Source organism: Colobus angolensis, unplaced genomic scaffold (assembly GCF_000951035.1).
Source record: "Colobus angolensis palliatus isolate OR3802 unplaced genomic scaffold, Cang.pa_1.0 Scaffold485, whole genome shotgun sequence".
In the NCBI taxonomy this organism is placed as follows: Eukaryota; Metazoa; Chordata; class Mammalia; order Primates; family Cercopithecidae; genus Colobus; species Colobus angolensis.
Genome location: NW_012118321.1, coordinates 474549 through 483754, shown reverse-complemented (window position 1 = coordinate 483754; position 9206 = coordinate 474549).

Genomic DNA, 9206 nt, shown 5'->3' with positions numbered 1-9206 from the left:
TTCTTTCTTTTTTCATTAGTAAGACTTTGTGAATTCAGAAATTACTCTGCACTTTTATCTTTGTTGATTACAAACACTTTATGACATTAATCATCACCAAGTAGGTCTCAATTTCTGAAGGAATTTTAAATAAAATGATTAAATGGGTTTATATTTCTAAAGGAAGCTCTAACTAAAGGGACTAATTCTTTCCAGATGTTTATAAAAAAAAAAAATGAAGTATCTTTCCTGAATAAGCCAAGTTCCTGAGCTGATAACTTCAGATGATCAATTGCTGCTTTATATTCGACCATTATATCCCCACTGGAGATGTCTGTTTTTATCTTTGAACCACTCTATGGACCTTGGTATTCCATATTAATATACCTTCCAATTAAAGACATAGAAGGAAAACAACAAAAAAGAACCCTCTGTTCCATATTTGTCCAAATTGTTGTGCAAAATTTCTAGAACCCAACCATGCTGGTACCCTGTGATTTGTTTTATGTGACCACCAGAGCCCGCGCCAGAGGAAAAGGCAAGTAGGCAAGGTGAGAAGAAACTATTAGCTAGCCAATGTGAAGGAAAAAAGGGTGAAGTTCACCGGTCTCCCGCGGCGGAGGCTGAGGAAGTCGCTCCGGCGTTCTTGGGCGAGGTTCCTGGGTTCCCATACGAGGAGACGGGCCGAGGAAGTTCGCGCTGGCGTTCTCGGCCAAAGGTTCCTGAGTCCGCATAGGAGGAGGGCCCGGGAAGTTCGCCCCGCGCGCCTGCCGGGAGCAGCTTTTGTGTCTTGGGCCTGGGAGTGGGAGGGCGGTAGGCGGGATGCGGGTGGGTCGAGGGGCGTTCCGTAGGTGCGGCCAGGTAAATCTCGGTCTCTTCGGATTGACGTCACCTGGCGCATGCCCAGTTGATCTGCACCTTCCCGGGCGCCGGCTACATTTTTGCGCTCGGGGGGAAAAGTTGGTGATGAAGAACCTGGAAGTACGCCATCTTAGCCACCTTTGTTCTTTGTTTCCTTCTCCCTCCCTCCAGACACCCTGATCTTGAACTCAGTCTCCAGAATTGTGAAAAAGAAGGTCCTGTTGTTTGTAAGCTAGCTAGTTTATGACATTTTGTTATAGCAGCCCAAATTAATGAAGATAAAAATTGGTACCGAGGAGTGGGTGTACTGCTGCAATAAATACCTAAAATGTGGAAGTGGCATTGGAACTTGGTAACAGATGGAGGCTTGGGAGTGTTTTGAGGTGCATGCTAGAGAAAGCCTACATTTCTCAATAGATCATTAAAGGTGATTCCGGTGAGTACTCAGAAGAGGAGAGATGTATAGATAGCCTCAATCTTCTTTAAAGAATATCTAAGTGGTTTTTAACAGAATGTTGGTAAAAATATCGATGGTAAATGCTATTACAATGAGGTCTCCTATAGAAATAAAGGACATATTATGGAGGAAACGTAATGCTTATTATTAAGTGGCAAAGAATTTGGCTGACTTATGTTTGTGTCCTAGTGTTTTGTGGAAGTTACAATTTATGAGTGATGAAACAGGATGGTTAGCTAAAGAAATGTCTAAACAAAGTGCTGAAGGTGTACCATGGCTTCTCTTGGTTGCTTATAGTGAACCGTAGAAGACAGAAATGATTTACATATGGTATTTTTAATCAAAAGGGAAACAAAGCTTCAAACATTCACAACACCAAATTTTCATAAGGTTTTGGAGCACAAGGAGCTCTCACTCTTTGCTGGTGGTAGTGCAAAATGGTAGAGACAGTTTAGCAGTCCCTTTCAAAACGAAATATAGTCTTATCATATGATCCAGCTATCACATTTCTTGTTTTTAACTCAAATAAATTGAAAACATATGCACACAAAAACCTGCCCACAGATGTTGAAAGTAGCTTAATGGATAAATAACCTGTGGTATACCCAGTCAGTGGGATACTATTCAGTGCCAAAAATAAATAAGCTATACAGTCATGAAAGGACATAGAGGAATCTTAAATGAATATTACTAAGCGAAAGAAGCCAATTAGAAAAGGCTATCTATTGTGTACGTCCAATGATATGATATTCTGGAAAACACAAAACTATGGAAGCAGTTAAAACAGTAATTGCCAGGGTTTGTGGAAGAAGGAGGGATAAATAGGCAGAAAACAGGATTTTTAGGGGAGTGAAATTACTCTGTGTAATACTACAATTGTAGATACAGGCCATTATACATTTTTCAAAACCTATCATGTATGTAACACTAAGAATGAACCTCAATGTGATTTATGGCCTTGGGATGATAATGATGTATTGATGCAGGCTCATCGATTATAAGAAATAGAGTATAATTGTAACCACTGTGGTGTGAGATGTTAAGAGTAGAGCATTTGAGTATAGTGGGCTATATAGAAATTCTTTGTACTCTCCACTCAATTTTACTGTGAAACTAAAACTACTCTAAAATAAAGTTGATTAATTAAAATATATATAAATAATGGATGGAAACTTTTCAAATTGGGTGGAATACTATAGATTATAGAAGATCAGTAAACCTCAAGTACAGTGAATACAATGAAAGCTATAACTAGATACATCAGAGCCAAGCTGTTGAAAACCATAGTTAATGAGAAACTATTGAAAGCGTCCACAGAAAAATAAGACTTTAAAAGATTAAATGGTCATGTACTTACCAAAGATTAAGGATAACCAGAAGCTAGTGGAAACTTCTTTAAAGTGCTGGGATGGGGGGAGGAGAAACTATGTCAATCCATCATTCTATATCAAGTATAAATATCCTTCAATGATAAAGATGTAATAAAATATTTTCAGATAAAGAAAAACAAAAAGAATTATTTTCTTAAAGAGATGCACCGTAAGAAGTGCTAAAGAAAGTTCTTCAGAGTAAAGGAAAACGATCCCAAAGAAAAAAAATAAGCAATATCAAAAATAGAAAATGTTTGAGTAAATATAAAATATTTTCTCTTAATTTATGTAAATCTATAGAACTCTTTAAACCATGACTGTAATATTATTTTGTTGAGTTTTAAGTTGATGTAGAAGTAAAACATATAACAATTTTAACAGGAGGGATGGTAAGGGAATGTATAAAAGCGACCTGTACAGTTGCTATTTTTCTTCATTTGTTGTGAAGTACTAGAATAGTATCTCCAAACAGACTGTAAAAGGTTAAGGATGTGCATTGCTGTCCTTACAATAACCATGGAGTATCTCATATAAAGAGATAGAAAAAAACCTTACTTTTAAGATAAAATCACAAATAGTTTGAAAATAAATGGATGGGAAATTATATACTATGAAAAAAGTAAGCATAAGAAGAATAACATAGACATCACAAAAACTAGCCATCAAGACAAATAGAATTTTAAAAGATAAATAGGGTCATTTTATTATGATAAAGGGGTCAATTTTTCAGGAAGACATCAATATTATAAATGTATATGTGACTGATATCAGGGCTATAAAACCCATGACCAAAAAAAAAAATCTTAGAATTTTGGAGGTCAGAAGTCTGGAGTCAGTTTGGCTGTGCCAAATATGTATATATATATGGCCCCCACATATATATATGGCCCCTTTCTGGTGGCTCTAAGGAAGAGTTCTTTTCCTTGCCTTTTCCAGCTTCCAAGGAATATACAGCAGAGGCCATGCATATCCCTTGGTTTGCAACCCCTTTGCTGGACCTTTCAAATGTATCACTCCAATCTCTACTTCATTTGTCACATGTCTTTCTCATTGGAAGGGACTCCTCCTACATCCATCTTATAAGAATGTTTGTTACTGCCTTAGGCCTACCTCAACAATCAAGAATAGATTTACCATCTGTCTCACTCTGTCGCCCAGGCTGGAGTGCAGTGGCCGGATCTCGGCTCACTGCAAGCTCCGCCTCCCGGGTTCGCACCATTCTCCTGCCTCAGCCTGCCGAGTGGCTGGGACTACAGGCACCCGCCACCTCACCCGGCTAGTTTTTTGTATTTTTTGGTAGAGACGGGGTTTCACCGTGTTCGCCAGGATGATCTCGATCTCCTGACCTCGTGATCCGCCCATCTCGGCCTCCCAAAGTGCTGGGGTTACAGGTTTGAGCCACCGCGCCCGGCGAGATCTTTATCTTGCTTTTCTCTACAAAGCTCCATTTGCCCATAAGATAACATTCACAGGTTCTGAGGATCAGAACATAGACATCTATCGGGGAGGGGTGTTATTTAGTCTACTATAACATGGTAGGTATTACAATTTTGAATTCACTATGAAAACCTTTTCCACAGTTTTTGGAATTCCAAAGGAAATGCCTTTTTCTGCTTAACTATATCAAATATTCAAGAAGGAAAATAACCCCATCAACCTTACACAAACTTTTTAGAGAAAATAAAGGAAAGGAATCTCTGCTCAACAAATTTTATGAGGCCACCATAATCCCATTGTCAAAACCTGATAAAGGCATAAAAAAAGAATATTACAGACCAATATCACTAATGAATACGGATATACATTTATATTTACAAAGGTATACATTTATATACCTGTATATGTACATGTATATTATTTTAGACATGTTTGTACACATATATGCATGTATATATTCTATACATATATTGTATATATTACATGTATATTTTAATATAATTTTCTATTTATATTTATAAATGCATTTATGTAAATATGTATTTATATTAAAATATCAATAATATTTTTATTTACATATAATATATTTATGGTATATTCATTTAAATATTGAAATATAATAAATATACACGTTTTAATTTTGTATTATATATATACACACACACGTATGTTTTTTAAATTTTAGCCATTCTAGATCATAGGTAGTGGTATCTTACTGTTATTTTAATTTCCAATTGCCTCATGAAAAATGATGTTGAACATGTTTTTAAATGTTTGTTTGCAACATATCTGTCTTCTGTGGTTAGGTGTCTGTTCAGATCTTTGGTCCATTGTTTAATTTTGTCCATTGTTTAATTGTGTTGGTCATTTCCTTATTGACTTTTAGGAGTTCATTTTGAAACCACCATTGCAAAAGTGTAACAGAGAGTGAAAGAGGTTTTACCTAACCAACTCCATCCTGTTTCTAACCTCCAACCTGTCCTTGTTCATTCCTGGGCTTGGCTGAACTTAGCTTTGGGAAGAACTTAGTTTATAGTTTCAAACAAAGACAGTAACAGCCCCTTTCCCAAAGCAGACCTCCGTCTTGCCTGGGGACTAGGTTGCCTTTGTAGGGCTAACATTAGCCACAAGATTAGAAATTATGGTTTAGTAGTCATGCAGCTGGAGGCTACAAGATTCTGACCCTCCCTGAACTGCTCCTAAGATCAGTGCCTGAGATATTTTACAGATCCTGAACTTGATGGATCAGCTGGCACCATCCAGATGGATAAACTGGCTCATATGATCCTGTGGCCACCACCCAGGAACTGACTCAGCACAAGAGGACAGCTTCAATTCCCTATGATTCCATCTTCAACCCAACTAATCAGTACTCTCAACTCACTGGCCTTCCCCCACCCACCAAATTATCCTTAAAAACTCTGATTCTCAAATGAGACTGATTTGAGTAATAATAAAACTCTGGTCTCCTGCACAGCTGGCTCTGCGTGGATTACTCTTTCTCTATTATAATTGCCCTCTCTTGATAAATAGGCTCTGTCTAGGCCACGGGCAAGGTAAACCCATTGGGCAGTTACAATTTTATATTTTGGATGTGTCTAAAATATGTGTTTTGTAAATATTTCATCCCAGTCTGTGGCTCATGATTGTTTTTTTTTTCTTAAGCGGTCTTTCACAGTGTAGAAGTATTTAATTATAATAAAGTCAAATTATTACTTTTTTCTTTCTCAAATAATGCTTCTGATTTTATGTGTAGAAACTCATCATCAAAGACAAGGTCGCCTATATTTCCTGATATTTTATTTTAGATTTGTAGTTTTACGTTTTACATTTATGCATATGATTCACTTTTTGAGCCAAAATACATGTAACATAAAATCTCACAACAGTGCCATTTAGTTCATTCAAAATGTTGTACAAACCTTGCCACTATCTACTTCTAGAACATTGCCATTACCTGCAAAACAAACACAATACGCATTCAGCATTTGAGCCCCATTCCTCCTGTCCTCCCTACCCCTCAGTATCTGACAATCACTATGTCTTTATGGATTTAACTATCATGGATATAAGATTTTTATAGGAATTACATTGAATCTGTAGATCTCAGTGGGGAGTACTGACATCTTAAAAATATTAAGCCTTCCAAGCTATGAACATGAGATGATTTTATATTTATTTTTGTCTTTTTAAATTGTTTTCAGCCGTGTTATGTGTTATTAGTATACACATTTTTTTCTCCTTCAGTTAAATTTATTGCTAAGCAATATATTCCTTTGGATGCTATTGTAAATTGAATTATTTAGATTTCCTATTTGTATTTTCATTGTAAATCTGTAGAGAATGCTACAGATTTTGAATGTTGAGTTTGGACTCTGCAACTTTGTTGATTTTATTAACTCTTCGATTAGAAGAATTTAGTGCTAAAATTTATGAAATTAAATTAAATAAATTTTTGGTAACTACTTAAGACTATCTATATTTAGAATCATGTCATCTATGAATAGTGATAGCTTTACTTCCTCTTTCCTAATTTGAATGTCCTTTGTTTATTTGTGTGCCGAATTGGTATAAAACTTTCAGTACAATGTTAAAATTAGTGGCAAAAGCACGCATTCTTTCCTTAATCCTAACCTTAGGGAAAAAGATTATGCCTTTCATCTTTGAATATAATGTTAGTGGTAGATTTTTTATAAATGCACTTCGCATGTTGAGGAAGTACCCTTCTATTTCTGGTTTGTGGAGTGGTTTTATTATGGGAGAGTGTTAGATTTTGTCAGTTTCTTTCAGTGTCAACTTAAATGAGCTTGTACTTTCTTTTTTATTATATTAATGTTGTTCACTACATTGATTTATTGTCGTATGTTGAACAACTCTAACACTCCTTCAACAAATCCAACTTGGTTATTACATAATCCATTTAATGTGCTATTGGATTTCATTTGCTAATAATTGGCTGAAGATTATTTCATTTTTTTAATTTTTATTTCTGTGGGTACATAGTAAGTGTATATATTTACAGAGTACATGAGATATTTTGATCCAGGCATACAATGCATAATTTATCACATCAGCATGGACAGGGTATGCAGCACCTCATGACTTTATACCTTATTTGTGTTATAAACTATCCAGTTATACTCTTTTAGTTATTTTAAAATGTACAACAAATTGTTGACTACAGTTATCCTGTTCTGCTATCAAATAGTAGATCATATACATTCTAGTTAACTATATTTTAAAATTTACCTTCTTTAAGAATTCTTAATTTTTATGTGTATATAGTAAGTATATATATTTATGGATTACAAGAGGTATTTTGATGCAGGCATGCAATGCATAATAATCACATCAGGGTAAATGAAATATTCATCACCTCCTACATTTATCCTTTGTGTTACAAACAATCAAATTAAACCTTTTTAGTTATTTTACAATGTACAATTAAATTCTTTTTTACTATAGTCACCCTCTTATGCTAGTAAATACTAGGTGTTATTTATTCTTTTTAACTATTTTCTGTACCAATTGACCATCCCCACTTGCCGTGCAATACTGTGTCCAATAGCCTTCACATCCTCTTGCAAGTCACCCTGTCCAATACCCTTCGAATCCATTTGTAAGCATCCTACTCTCTCTATGTCCATGAGTTCAATTATTTTAATTTTTAGCTCCTACAAATAAATGAGAATACATGAAGTTTGTCTTTCTGTGCCTGGCTTATTTCATTTAACATAATGACCTCTATTTCCATCCGTGTTGTTGGAAATGACAGGATCCCATTCTTTTTTGTGGCTGAATAGTACTCCATCGTGTATATGTACCACATTTTCCTTATTCATTCATTTGTTGATTAACATTTATGTTGCTTCCAAATCTTGGCTGTTGTGAATAGTGTTGCAACAAACATGGGAGTGCAGATATCTCTTCAATATACCGATTTCCCTACTTTTGTGTATATGCCCAATAGTGGGATTCCTGGATCACATGGAGACTCTATTTTTAGATTCTTGAGGAACTTCCAAAGTGTTCTACATAGTGGTTGTACTAACTTACAGTCCTGTCAACAGTCTACAAGTCTCCCTTTTCTCCACATCCTCACCGGCATTTGTTATTGCCTGTTCTTTTGATATAAGTCATTTTAACTGAGGTAACATATGTCATTGTAGTTTTGATTTTCGTTTCTCTGATGGTCAATGATGTTGAGCACTTTTCATATACTGGTTTGTCATTTGTATGTCTTCTTTTAAAAATGCCTATTCAGATCTTTTCCTTATTTTTTTGTTAGATTATTAGATATTTCCTGTAGAGTCATTTGAGTCCCTTACATATTGTGGTTATTAATCAGTTTTCCAATGGGCAATTTGCAAGTATGTTCTTCTATTCTGTGGGTTGTCACTTCACTTTTTGCTTGTTTCCTTTGCTGTGCAGAAGCTTTTTTTACTTGATGTGATTCCATGTGTCCATTTTCACTTTGGTTGCTTAAACTTGTGAGAGATCTTTCAAGAAACCTTTGTCCACTCCAATATCCTGGAGAGTTTCCACAAAGTTTTCCTTCATTATTTTCATAGTTTGAGGTCATAGATTTAAGTCTTCAATTCATTTAGATTTGATTTTTATATATGGTGAGAGATATGGGTGAGTTTCATTCTTCTGCATATGGATATTCAGTTTTCCCAGCACCATTTATTGAAGAGACTGTCCTTTCTCCAATTTATGCCCTTAGCACCTTTATTGAAAATGAGTTCACTGTAGAAATGTACATTTGTTTCTGGGTTTTCTATTCTTTTTCATTGGTTTGTGTGTCTGTTTTTATGCCAATACCATGCTGTTTTTGTTACTGTACCTCTGTAGTATAATTTGAAGTCAGGTAATGTGATTCTTCCAGTTTTGTTCCTTTTCTTAGGATACCTTTCACTATTCTGGGTCTTTTGTAGATCAATATAAATTTTAGGATGTTTTTTCTATTTCTGTGAAAATGTCATTGGTGTTTTGATAGAGATTGCATTTTGTCTGTAGATTACTTTGGGTAGTATGAACATTTCAGCAATATTGTTTCTTCCAATCCATGAACATGGAATTTCTTTCCTTTTTTTTTTTTT